Source organism: Symsagittifera roscoffensis, unplaced genomic scaffold (assembly GCF_963678635.1).
Source record: "Symsagittifera roscoffensis unplaced genomic scaffold, txSymRosc1.1 SCAFFOLD_62, whole genome shotgun sequence".
Classification (NCBI taxonomy): domain Eukaryota; kingdom Metazoa; phylum Xenacoelomorpha; order Acoela; family Convolutidae; genus Symsagittifera; species Symsagittifera roscoffensis.
In genome coordinates, this window is record NW_026970756.1 from 8,578 (window position 1) to 20,000 (window position 11,423).

Below are 11,423 nucleotides of genomic sequence, written 5' to 3' on the forward strand. Positions count from 1 at the left end.
AAGACTAAGCCATGCATGTGTAAGTGAAACTTGCAAAAGTGAAACCGCGAATGGCTCATTAAATCAGTTACTATCTAAAAGTTGAGTTACCTGTCAGATGAATAACTGCGGTAACCCTGCAGCTAATGCATGCAGATTGCGTGACTCCGGTCGCGAACTTTTACAAGAATTCACCGAGCGACCTGCTAAGTACGGGCGCATACCGGATGAATCCAAAGTAACTGAAAGATCCCAGATGGCTTAGGCCGGGGGACGCAGCTTCCGAATTTCTGAGCTATCAACCTATGATGGTAGTGTAACGGACTACCATGGTTGTGACGGCTAACGGGGAATCAGGGTTCGATTCCGGAGAGGGAGCCTTAGAAACGGCTACCACATCCAAGGAAGGCAGCAGGCACGCAAATTACCCACTCTCCGCACGAGGAGGTAGTGACGAGAAATAATGATATGAGCCTTAATGGTTTGTAATCAGAATGGAAAGGATGCAAAAGCTCCTTTGATGATCGAGTAGAGGGCAAGTCTGGTGCCAGCAGCCGCGGTAATACCAGCCTCTACAAGCGTATGCAAAAGTTGCTGCGTTTAAAAAGCTCATAGTTGGATCTGTTTGAGTATAACGGTAACATGGTGGTTAGTTAACGCTTTCCACTCGTTACGCTCATCCTTCGCATCGAAGAAATACCTTGCACTTAAATGTGACGAGGTGTGGAAACGGTGTTTTCACTTTGAGAAAATTAGAGTGTTCAAAGCATCCTTTGGGATTGAATAATCAAGCATGGAATAATGGAGAATGACCCGCGTTTTACTGATGCCGGTGGCTAAAGTGCGGTAATGATTGAAAGGAACAGCCGGGGGCATTTGTATTGCTACGTTAGAGGTGAAATTCTTGGATCGTGGCAAGACAAACTACTGCGAAAGCATTTGCCAAGAATGTTTTCATTAATCAAGAACGAAAGTTAGAGTATTGAAGAGGATTAGATACCCTCGTAATTCTAACCATAAACTATACCAACTTACGATTTGTCAAAGTCTCTTCTGACTTGGCAAGAAATTAACCGGGAAACCAAAGTTTATTGGTTCCGGGGGAAGTATGGTTGCAAAATCGAAACTTAAAGGAATTGACGGAAGGGCACCACCAGGAGTGGAGCCTGCGGCTTAATTTGACTCAACACGGGAAATCTCACCAGGTCCAGACATCTTAAGGATTGACAGATTGATGATCTTTCATGATTATATGGGCGGTGGTGCATGGCCGTTCTTAGTTAGTGGAGTGATCTGTCTGGTTAATTCCGATAACGAACGAGATCTTGATCATCTAAATAGTGCCATTCTCGTTAGAGTATTGGTTACTTCTTAGAGGTACTATGTGCAATTAAATAGCACAAGTGAAGTGAGGCTATAACAGGTCTGTGATGCCCTTAGATGTCCTGGACTGCACGCGCGCTACACTGGTGAATTTAAATTGAGGGATAACCTTGGCCTATATGGTCCGGGTAATCACCTAAAATTCATGAGCGTGAAGGGGATCGAATGTTGTAACTTGCATTCGTGAACCAGGAATTCCTAGTACTCGGTAGTCAACAACTACTGGGGATTACGTCCCTGCCCTTTGTACACACCGCCCGTCGCTACTACTGATTGGATGTTTAAGCAAGAATTGCGGAAGCCCGTCGCTGAGACTTCGGTCCTGGCAATAGGTGGAAGCGGATCGAGCTTAATTGTCTAGAGGAAGTAAAAGTCGTAACAAGGTTTCCGTAGGGGAACCTGCGGAAGGATCAGTGACTAATGCCACTGTTTGAGCGAAGAGCCGGTCAGCTCATTAAATATGACCCGGTACGCAGTAGATCTTTTTGGAGATTTTGCTGAAAGGTGGTGGCGCATAATCAAGAAAGAGTCGGTGGTGCATGAGTGTAAGAGAGACGGTGGTGCATGAGACTGGGGATTGGCTCCCAGTCAAAGTAGCTTGCTCGGTGGTTGATGATAGCAAGAAAGAGTCGGTGGTGCATGAGAGTAAGAGAGACGGTGGTGCATGAGACTGGGGATTGGCTCCCAGTTAAAGTAGCTTGCTCGGTGGTTGATAATAGCAAGGAAGAGTCGGTGGTGCATGTGAGTAAGAGAGACGGTGGTGCATGAGACTGGGGATTGGCTCCCAGTTAAAGTAGCTTGCTCGGTGGTTGATAATAGCAAGGAAGAGTCGGTGGTGCATGATAGCATGATGTTCCTTCATGGTTCATCTAAGAGTTGGTCTAGCTAAGGTTAGATTGGCTCAAGGTAGTCCTTAATGGATCACCTTAGATTCCCGAAAGATAATTCAAAGAGAGTTGACCTGATGCAAGTTAGGTTAACTCAAGGTGATCCTTGTTGGTGATCCTTAGTATGATGGTGGTGCATTAGCAAGAAAAACGGTGGTGCATGATAGCTTGAGACTGGGGATGGGCTCCCAGTCAAAGTAGCTTGCTCGGTGTGGATGATAGCAAGTGAGAGTCAGTGGTGCATTATAGCAAGAGAGAAGGTAGCCAAATGTCTCGTCATTGTTGACGCCAAAATCAGGTAGCCAAATGCCTCGTCATTTTTGACGCCAAAAGCAGGTAGCCAAATGCCTCGTCATTTTTGACGCCAAAAGCAGGTAGCCAAATGCCTCGTCATTGTTGACGCCAAAAGCAGGTAGCCAAATGCCTCGTCATTGTTGACGCCAAAAGGAAGTCGCTCAAACTTGGGTATTCTGTTGATCAAAAAGCTGTTTAGATGGTAGCTTAGGAGTAACTTCTCCTAGATAAGCTTGTTTGATGGTCGTTTAAACAGTGTACGATTTTCAGTTTGCTTTCGTTAGAGAAAGACTGAGGAAAGCGAAGGCCCGAATGCTTAAGAACAGGGTGATCTATGCTTGGGTAATCACACTTAGTACGAGAGGAACAGTGTGTTCAGTTCCCTGGTTTCAAGCGTCTGCCTGAGAAGGCGGATGGGAAGCTACAATTGATGACCTAAAGCGTAGATTGAATTGCTCTATCTGCATCATGAAAATTGCCTTTAATGGTTTAAATTGGCAGTATCAAGTATATTGATGCTGTTGACCCCGATGTCAGATAGGAATGCAATCCCCCATTGATGATGGGAGGTCGCTCGAACTTGGGTATTCTGTTGATCAAAGAGCTGTTTAGATGTAGTACCGGTGTGATACATGTGATTGCATTGAGAGAGCGTTTAAACAGTGTTCGATCTTCAGTTTGCCTTCGTAAGAGTAAGACTGAGAAATGCGAGGGCCCAAACGCTCAAAAACAGGGTGATCTATGCTTGGGTAACACTTAGTACGAGAGGAACAGTGTGTTCAGTTCCCTGGTTTCAAGCGTCTGCCTGAGAAGGCGGATGCGAAGCTACAATTGATGACCTAAAGCGTAGATTGAATTGCTCTATCTGCATCATGAAAATTGCCTTTAATGGTTTAAATTGGCAGTATCAAGTATATTGATGCTGTTGACCCCGATGTCAGATAGGAATGCAATCCCCCATTGATGATGGGAGGTCACTCAAACTTGGGTATTCTGTTGATCAAAGAGCTGTTCAGATGTAGTACCGGTGTGATACATGTGATTGCATTGAGAGCGCGTTTAAACAGTGTTCGATCTTCAGTTTGCCGTTGTAAGAGAAAGACTGAGGAAAGCGAAGGCCCAAATGCTTAAGAACAGGGTGGTCCAGACAGCTCAAAGTCCGACTGCGGTTGGCTTTGTTCTAATCGAGTGAACACTTACTTTTGGAGAAATCCGATCGTAGGAGTGATCAGTCTTCGGATTGATCCGGTTCTTTTACTGGTGTATCTGTCAGATCCTTAGGGACTGGATAGAACACTTAAGCAAGTCGCTCGAACTTGGGTATTCTGTTGATCAAAGAGCTGTTCAGATGTAGTACCGGTGTGATACATGTGATTGCATTGAGAGCGCGTTTAAACAGTGTTCGATCTTCAGTTTGCCGTTGTAAGAGAAAGACTGAGGAAAGCGAAGGCCCAAATGCTTAAGAACAGGGTGGTCCAGACAGCTCAAAGTCCGACTGCGGTTGGCTTTGTTCTAATCGAGTGAACACTTACTTTTGGAGAAATCCGATCGTAGGAGTGATCAGTCTTCGGATTGATCCGGTTCTTTTACTGGTGTATCTGTCAGATCCTTAGGGACTGGATAGAACACTTAAGCAAGTCGCTCGAACTTGGGTATTCTGTTGATCAAAGAGCTGTTCAGATGTAGTACCGGTGTGATACATGTGATTGCATTGAGAGCGCGTTTAAACAGTGTTCGATCTTCAGTTTGCCGTTGTAAGAGAAAGACTGAGGAAAGCGAAGGCCCAAATGCTTAAGAACAGGGTGGTCCAGACAGCTCAAAGTCCGACTGCGGTTGGCTTTGTTCTAATCGAGTGAACACTTACTTTTGGAGAAATCCGATCGTAGGAGTGATCAGTCTTCGGATTGATCCGGTTCTTTTACTGGTGTATCTGTCAGATCCTTAGGGACTGGATAGAACACTTAAGCAAGTCGCTCGAACTTGGGTATTCTGTTGATCAAAGAGCTGTTCAGATGTAGTACCGGTGTGATACATGTGATTGCATTGAGAGCGCGTTTAAACAGTGTTCGATCTTCAGTTTGCCGTTGTAAGAGAAAGACTGAGGAAAGCGAAGGCCCAAATGCTTAAGAACAGGGTGGTCCAGACAGCTCAAAGTCCGACTGCGGTTGGCTTTGTTCTAATCGAGTGAACACTTACTTTTGGAGAAATCCGATCGTAGGAGTGATCAGTCTTCGGATTGATCCGGTTCTTTTACTGGTGTATCTGTCAGATCCTTAGGGACTGGATAGAACACTTAAGCAAGTCGCTCGAACTTGGGTATTCTGTTGATCAAAGAGCTGTTCAGATGTAGTACCGGTGTGATACATGTGATTGCATTGAGAGCGCGTTTAAACAGTGTTCGATCTTCAGTTTGCCGTTGTAAGAGAAAGACTGAGGAAAGCGAAGGCCCAAATGCTTAAGAACAGGGTGGTCCAGACAGCTCAAAGTCCGACTGCGGTTGGCTTTGTTCTAATCGAGTGAACACTTACTTTTGGAGAAATCCGATCGTAGGAGTGATCAGTCTTCGGATTGATCCGGTTCTTTTACTGGTGTATCTGTCAGATCCTTAGGGACTGGATAGAACACTTAAGCAAGTCGCTCGAACTTGGGTATTCTGTTGATCAAAGAGCTGTTCAGATATAGTACCGGTGTGATACATGTGATTGCATTGAGAGCGCGTTTAAACAGTGTTCGATCTTCAGTTTGCCGTTGTAAGAGAAAGACTGAGGAAAGCGAAGGCCCAAATGCTAAAAAAACAGGGTGGTCGAGACAGCTCAAAGTCCGACTGCGGTTGGCTTTGTTCTAAATCAAACCAGTGCTAGATGGTCGAAAAACAACCTTCAACGGGGGATCACTAGGCTCGCTTTACGAGGAGGAGCACAGCTATATGTGTTAATTCAGTAAGAATCGCAAGATTTGTTTACTGACCTCTCTAACGCAAAAGGCGGTCTCAGCTTCGGCTGTTGATCGCGTCCGAATCAGGGTTATTTGAAATCGATTGAACGCTTACTTTTGGAGAAATCTGAGGGTAAGAGCGATCTGTCTTCGGATTGGTCCGTTCTTTTGCTGGTGTATCTACGAGATCCTTCGGGATTGGTTAGAACACTTAATTCAAGTCGCTCAAACTTGGGTATTCTGTTGATCAAAGAGCTGTTCAGATGTAGTACCGGTGTGATACATGTGATTGCATTGAGAGCGCGTTTAAACAGTGTTCGATCTTCAGTTTGCCTAAGCTAGAGTGATAAACTCCTGCACATTACTACTTCGGTAGTTTTATGGATGCTTGAGTGCCTTGATTTGTACGATTCGTAACCTGATTTGGACGAGAGAACCCCCTGAACTTAAGCATATCAGTAAGGGGAGGAAAAGAAATCAACCGAGAATCCCTTAGTAATGGCGAATGAACAGGGAAAAGCTCATCGGGAAGAGGAGTGGTAACACTCCTCGGTGTCCGGTATGGTTTGCTGCCTGGCTTGTTGACTTGACTGGATGTCTATTGGAAAATAGCATCAAAGAGGGTAAAAATCCCGTAACAGTCTTGTTATAACTTGTCGACGGCGCATTCCTATGAGTAGAGTTGTTTGAAAGTGCAACTCGAAGCTGGAGATATGTCTCTCCAAAAGCTAATTATAAAGCGAGACCGATAGCAAACAAGTACCGTGAGGGAAAGTTGAAAAGCACTCTGAAGAGAGAGTGAAAAGTACGTGAAACCGTTGAAGGAGAACTGGAGTGAGCGTTATCATGCCCAATGTCTTGAACTTGATTCTAGACCACCGGGTAGTGTTGTTAAAGTCTTTTGGTGATCATTGTTAAAGATGCGAGCTATTTGTTTTCTTCGGATTTCAAATTTGTTGTGTCTTGACTAAATGAGATAAAGTTTTATCTCTTTTGTTTGCCTGTCTGACCTTAACATCCCAATCAATGCTCTCTACAGCCCGTCTTGAAACACGGACCAAGGAGTGTGAGTTGCTTGCAAGTGCTGTCGCTGTTTGAAAGCGTACACGCGTAATGAAAGTGAACGGTGTAACTTTTATGAGTTGCATTAACTTTTGTGGTGAGAGCGTCAAAGCGATGTCTCGCAACCACGGACGGTTATGTTGCTAAAACATGACTGATCCAGAGCAAGTAGCACACGACCCGAAAGATGGTGATCTATGCTTGGGCAGGGTGAAGCCACGGGAAACCATGGTGGAAGCCCGAAGCGGTTCTGACGTGCAAATCGATCGTCTGACCTGAGCATAGGGGCGAAAGACTAATCGAACCATCTAGTAGCTGGTTTCCTCCGAAGTTTCCCTCAGGATAGCAAAAGCTTAAGCAAGATTGAAAAATCTTCGCTGTGCAATTTCATCGGTTAAAGCGAATGATTAGAGGACTGGGGGAAAACTTTTCCTTCACCTATTCTCAAACTATAAATCGGTGAGATGTTCTTGTGACTTAATTGCACTTGAACTTTGAATGCGAGCTTTTTGTGGGCCGCTTTTGGTCATGGAAGTTGAAAACCGCTAAGGAATGTGTAACAACTCACCTGCCGAATCAATCAGCCCTGAAAATGGATGGCACTAGAGCTCGTGGCCTATACCTGACCATGAACATCAGATTCTGGCTTCGGCTGGATGCTTAAGACTGGTTTAGAACTGGTCTTAAAGTATGTTCATGTGTAGGAGGACGCATTGGTTGCGCAAAAGTGTATACGTGAGTATATGCTCGAAGCGGCCAATGGAGCAGATCTTGGTGGAAGTAGCAAGTACTCAAATGAGAACTTTGAGGACTGAAGCGGGAAAGGTTTTCATGTGAACAGCATTTGCACATGAGTTAGTCGATTCTAAAAGACAGGCTAAGGCCAAAGTCTTGAATAGTGGTTTTTTGAAAACTGCTGAGTCTCGAAAGAGCATCGGGTTAAAATTCCCGAACTTACTCTCTTGGCATTACGACGGCAACGTCATCTCAGTCGAATTTAGTCATTGGGACCTTGGGGAAGAGTTATCTTTTCTTTATAACATGCAGTAGAGACCTTGGAATTGAATCAATCAGAGATAAGGCTCGAACCATGAAAGAGTGTTTCAGCATTTGAAGCATCCCAATTGTTCCTGGTGGCACGTAAAAATTCGGCCCAGCTAATGTCAGGAGAGTGAATCGTACCAATTACCGCATCAGGTCCCCAAGGTGAAAAGCCTCTGGTCTTGGAACAGTGTAGATAAGGGAAGTCGGCAAAATTGATCCGTACCTTCGGAAGAAGGATTGGCTCTGAGGAATGGGTGTGACAAGCCTTTAGCTTGAAGTCTCGATATGCTAAAGCGTACGATGGCTCTTCGGAGTTGTTGGCGTTTGGCGCATCGATGATGGATATGCTTTAGGTCAAATCTGTCGCACATTAAACGTTCAAACTCTGAACTGGTTTGGACAAGGGGAATCCGACTGTTTAATTAAAACAAAGCATTGCGATGGCTGGTGAAACGGTTCTGACGCAATGTGATTTCTGCCCAGTGCTCTGAATGTCAAAGTGAAGAAATTCAAATAAGCGCGGGTAAACGGCGGGAGTAACTATGACTCTCTTAAGGTAGCCAAATGCCTCGTCATCTAATTAGTGACGCGCATGAATGGATTAACGAGATTCCTACTGTCCCTATCTACCATCCAGCGAAACCACAGCTTTGGGAACGGGCAAAGCCTAATCAGTGGGGAAAGAAGACCCTGTTGAGCTTGACTCTAGTCTGACTTTGTGAAGTGGCTCGAAAGGTGTAGAATAAGTGGGAGATGGCTTCGGCTGTCGTCAGTGAAATACCACTACTTTCGGTGTCACTTTACTAATCCAGTGAAAAAGTAAAGGTACTTTCTACGGATTGGCCTAATTAAAGCGTAAGCTTTAATGAGTTGCACAAAGTTTACTTTGCGTAGCTAAAGCAAACCTCCCCGGAGACAGGGTCAGGTCGGGAGTTTGACTGGGGCGGTACATCTGTAAAAAGATAACGCAGGTGTCCTAAGGCTAACTCAGTGGGGACAGAAACCTCACGTAGAGCAAAAGGGCAAATGTTAGCTTGAACTAGATTTTCAGTATGATTACAGACTGCGAAAGCATGGCCTATCGATCCTTTTATTAATCGGTTTAAAGACTTTAAGCAAGAGGTGTCAGAAAAGTTACCACAGGGATATGTATGCGTCCTATGCTAATTTGTCTGTAGAGGCTTTGGATGACTTGCTCAAGAATGGGAAGATTTGGCAGAAGGATTGGTTACGTCAGCTGAGGCAAGATCTTGTCAACCATGGTCTAAAAACCAGGGAACAGCAAGATGCTTGGCTGGCGAAGCCATCTGCTAAATTAAATCTCGTGGCGAGCGATGATTTTAATGTCAGTGCTATAGGCGAAAGGTCACAAACAGTGCCCTGCTGCAACGTTGATTGCTATCGCATGTTCCATTGTAAAAAAGAGATGAAGAGACACGTTCGGAACGATCATGCACCATCACATCCTAGTGACGGAGGTCCAGACGAAATAACCATTGAAGTGCCCAAGAAAGGCAGTTCCAAGGGTCAATTTGATTGTCCTATGAGAAACTGTCTCAAAACCTACAAGACTGTGGGATGGTGGAAGAGGCATGTTTCAACTTGTCACCCTAGGGTAGTCATGTTGGAACATGAAGAAGGTGCCGGAGAGAGCGGCAGGGCGGAATGTGGAGAGCCCCTCGCTCCGGTGAGGGACGATGCCCAGACGGCGTTCGACGTTGTCAGGAAAGAATTTCCAGACTTGTTGGGCGATCTACCGGATCTGCTTCCCTGTCAAGCCGCAGAGCTGGATGCTCTTTGGAAGCGGATGCGCCCCGGAGCAGAGCTAGAGGAGGAAGGGTGAAGACCGTTAATCTTTAATGTTTCCAAGCCCTAATGACTCTGATAGTTAAATACCTATAAAGGTTTGCCTTAATTGGCCGACTGGAGGGATGTTAGTGGGGAATCTGGAATATGTGCACCCACGAAGCATGCTTCTACCTAGGGAGGGGCATATTTATACCACAGGGATAACTGGCTTGTGGCGGCCAAGCGTTCATAGCGACGTCGCTTTTTGATCCTTCGATGTCGGCTCTTCCTATCATTGCGAAGCAGAATTCGCAAAGTGTTGGATTGTTCACCCACTAACAGGGAACGTGAGCTGGGTTTAGACCGTCGTGAGACAGGTTAGTTTTACCCTGTTGATGAATTGAAACTAACCAGTGGTGGCTTCGGCTGCTACTGAATTTGATCTATGCTTGGGTAATCACACTTAGTACGAGAGGAACCGTGTGTTCAATTCCCTGGTTTCAGCGTCTGCCTGAAAAGGCGGATGCGAAGCTACAATTGATGGATTATGACTGAACGCCTCTAAGTCAGGACTCAGACCTAAAGCATAGATTAAATTGCTCTATCTGCATCATGAAAATTGCCTTTAATGGTTTAATTTGGCAGTATCAAGTATATTGATGCTGTTGACCCCGATGTCAGATAGGAAAGCTATCCCCCATTGATGATGGGAAAGCCTGGACTTGCTGTAAGCGATCAAGTAGCTTGCGCTACGAGATGCTGAGGCAATGTTCTTCAGGCAGGGATGTATTTATCCCAAAACCCCCGAAAGATGGTGCAAAGAGAGTTAACCTGATGCACGTTAGGTTGACTCAAGGTGATCCTTCTTGGTGATCCTTTGATAGATGGTCCATCTAAGATGGTCCATCTAGAGTTGATCTAACTAAGGTTAGATTAGCTCAAGGTAGTCCTTAATGGATCACCTTAGATTCCCGAAAGATGGTTTAAAGAGAGTTAACCTGATGCAAGTTAGGTTGACTCAAGGTGATCCTTAATGGTGATCCTTTGATAGATGGTCCATCTAAGATGGTCCATCTAGAGTTGATCTAACTAAGGTTAGATTAGCTCAAGGTAGTCCTTAATGGATCACCTTAGATTCCCGAAAGATGGTTTAAAGAGAGTTGACCTGATGCAAGTTAGGTTGACTCAAGGTGATCCTTCTTGGTGATCCTTTGATAGATGGTCCATCTAAGATGGTCCATCTAAGAGTTGATCTAACTAAGGTTAGATTAGCTCAAGGTAGTCCTTAATGGATCACCTTAGATTCCCGAAAGATGGTTTAAAGAGAGTTGACCTGATGCAAGTTAGGTTGACTCAAGGTGATCCTTCTTGGTGATCCTTTGATAGATGGTCCATCTAAGATGGTCCATCTAAGAGTTGATCTAACTAAGGTTAGATTAGCTCAAGGTAGTCCTTAATGGATCACCTTAGATTCCCGAAAGATGGTTTAAAGAGAGTTGACCTGATGCAAGTTAGGTTGACTCAAGGTGATCCTTCTTGGTGATCCTTTGATAGATGGTCCATCTAAGATGGTCCATCTAAGAGTTGATCTAACTAAGGTTAGATTAGCTCAAGGTAGTCCTTAATGGATCACCTCAGATTCCCGAAAGATGGTTTAAAGAGAGTTAACCTGATGCAAGTTAGGTTGACTCAAGGTGATCCTTCTTGGTGATCCTTTGATAGATGGTCCATCTAAGATGGTCCATCTAGAGTTGATCTAACTAAGGTTAGATTAGCTCAAGGTAGTCCGTAATGGATCACCTTAGATTCCCGAAAGATGGTTTAAAGAGAGTTAACCTGATGCAAGTTAGGTTGACTCAAGGTGATCCTTCATGGTGATCCTTAGAAAGTCCATGATGGCAAGAGAGACGGTGGTGCATGATAGCATGAGACTGGGGATTGGCTCCCAGTCAAAGTACCTTGCTCTGTGGTGCATCATATTAAGAGAGAGTCAGATTCCCGAAAGAAGGCTTGATTAGAGTTGCTTAGACTCAAGCAAGTCAGTCAAGTTAA

The 11,423-nt window shown here is 44.8% G+C and overlaps 2 pseudogenes; both read left to right on the forward strand.

Moving 5' to 3' along the window:
* Positions 1–5,417: 5,417 nt before the first annotated feature.
* LOC134855947 (5.8S ribosomal RNA) lies at positions 5,418–5,569 on the forward strand (annotated as a pseudogene).
* A 321-nt stretch (positions 5,570–5,890) lies between these two features.
* LOC134855964 (large subunit ribosomal RNA) lies at positions 5,891–10,161 on the forward strand (annotated as a pseudogene).
* Positions 10,162–11,423: the final 1,262 nt, after the last annotated feature.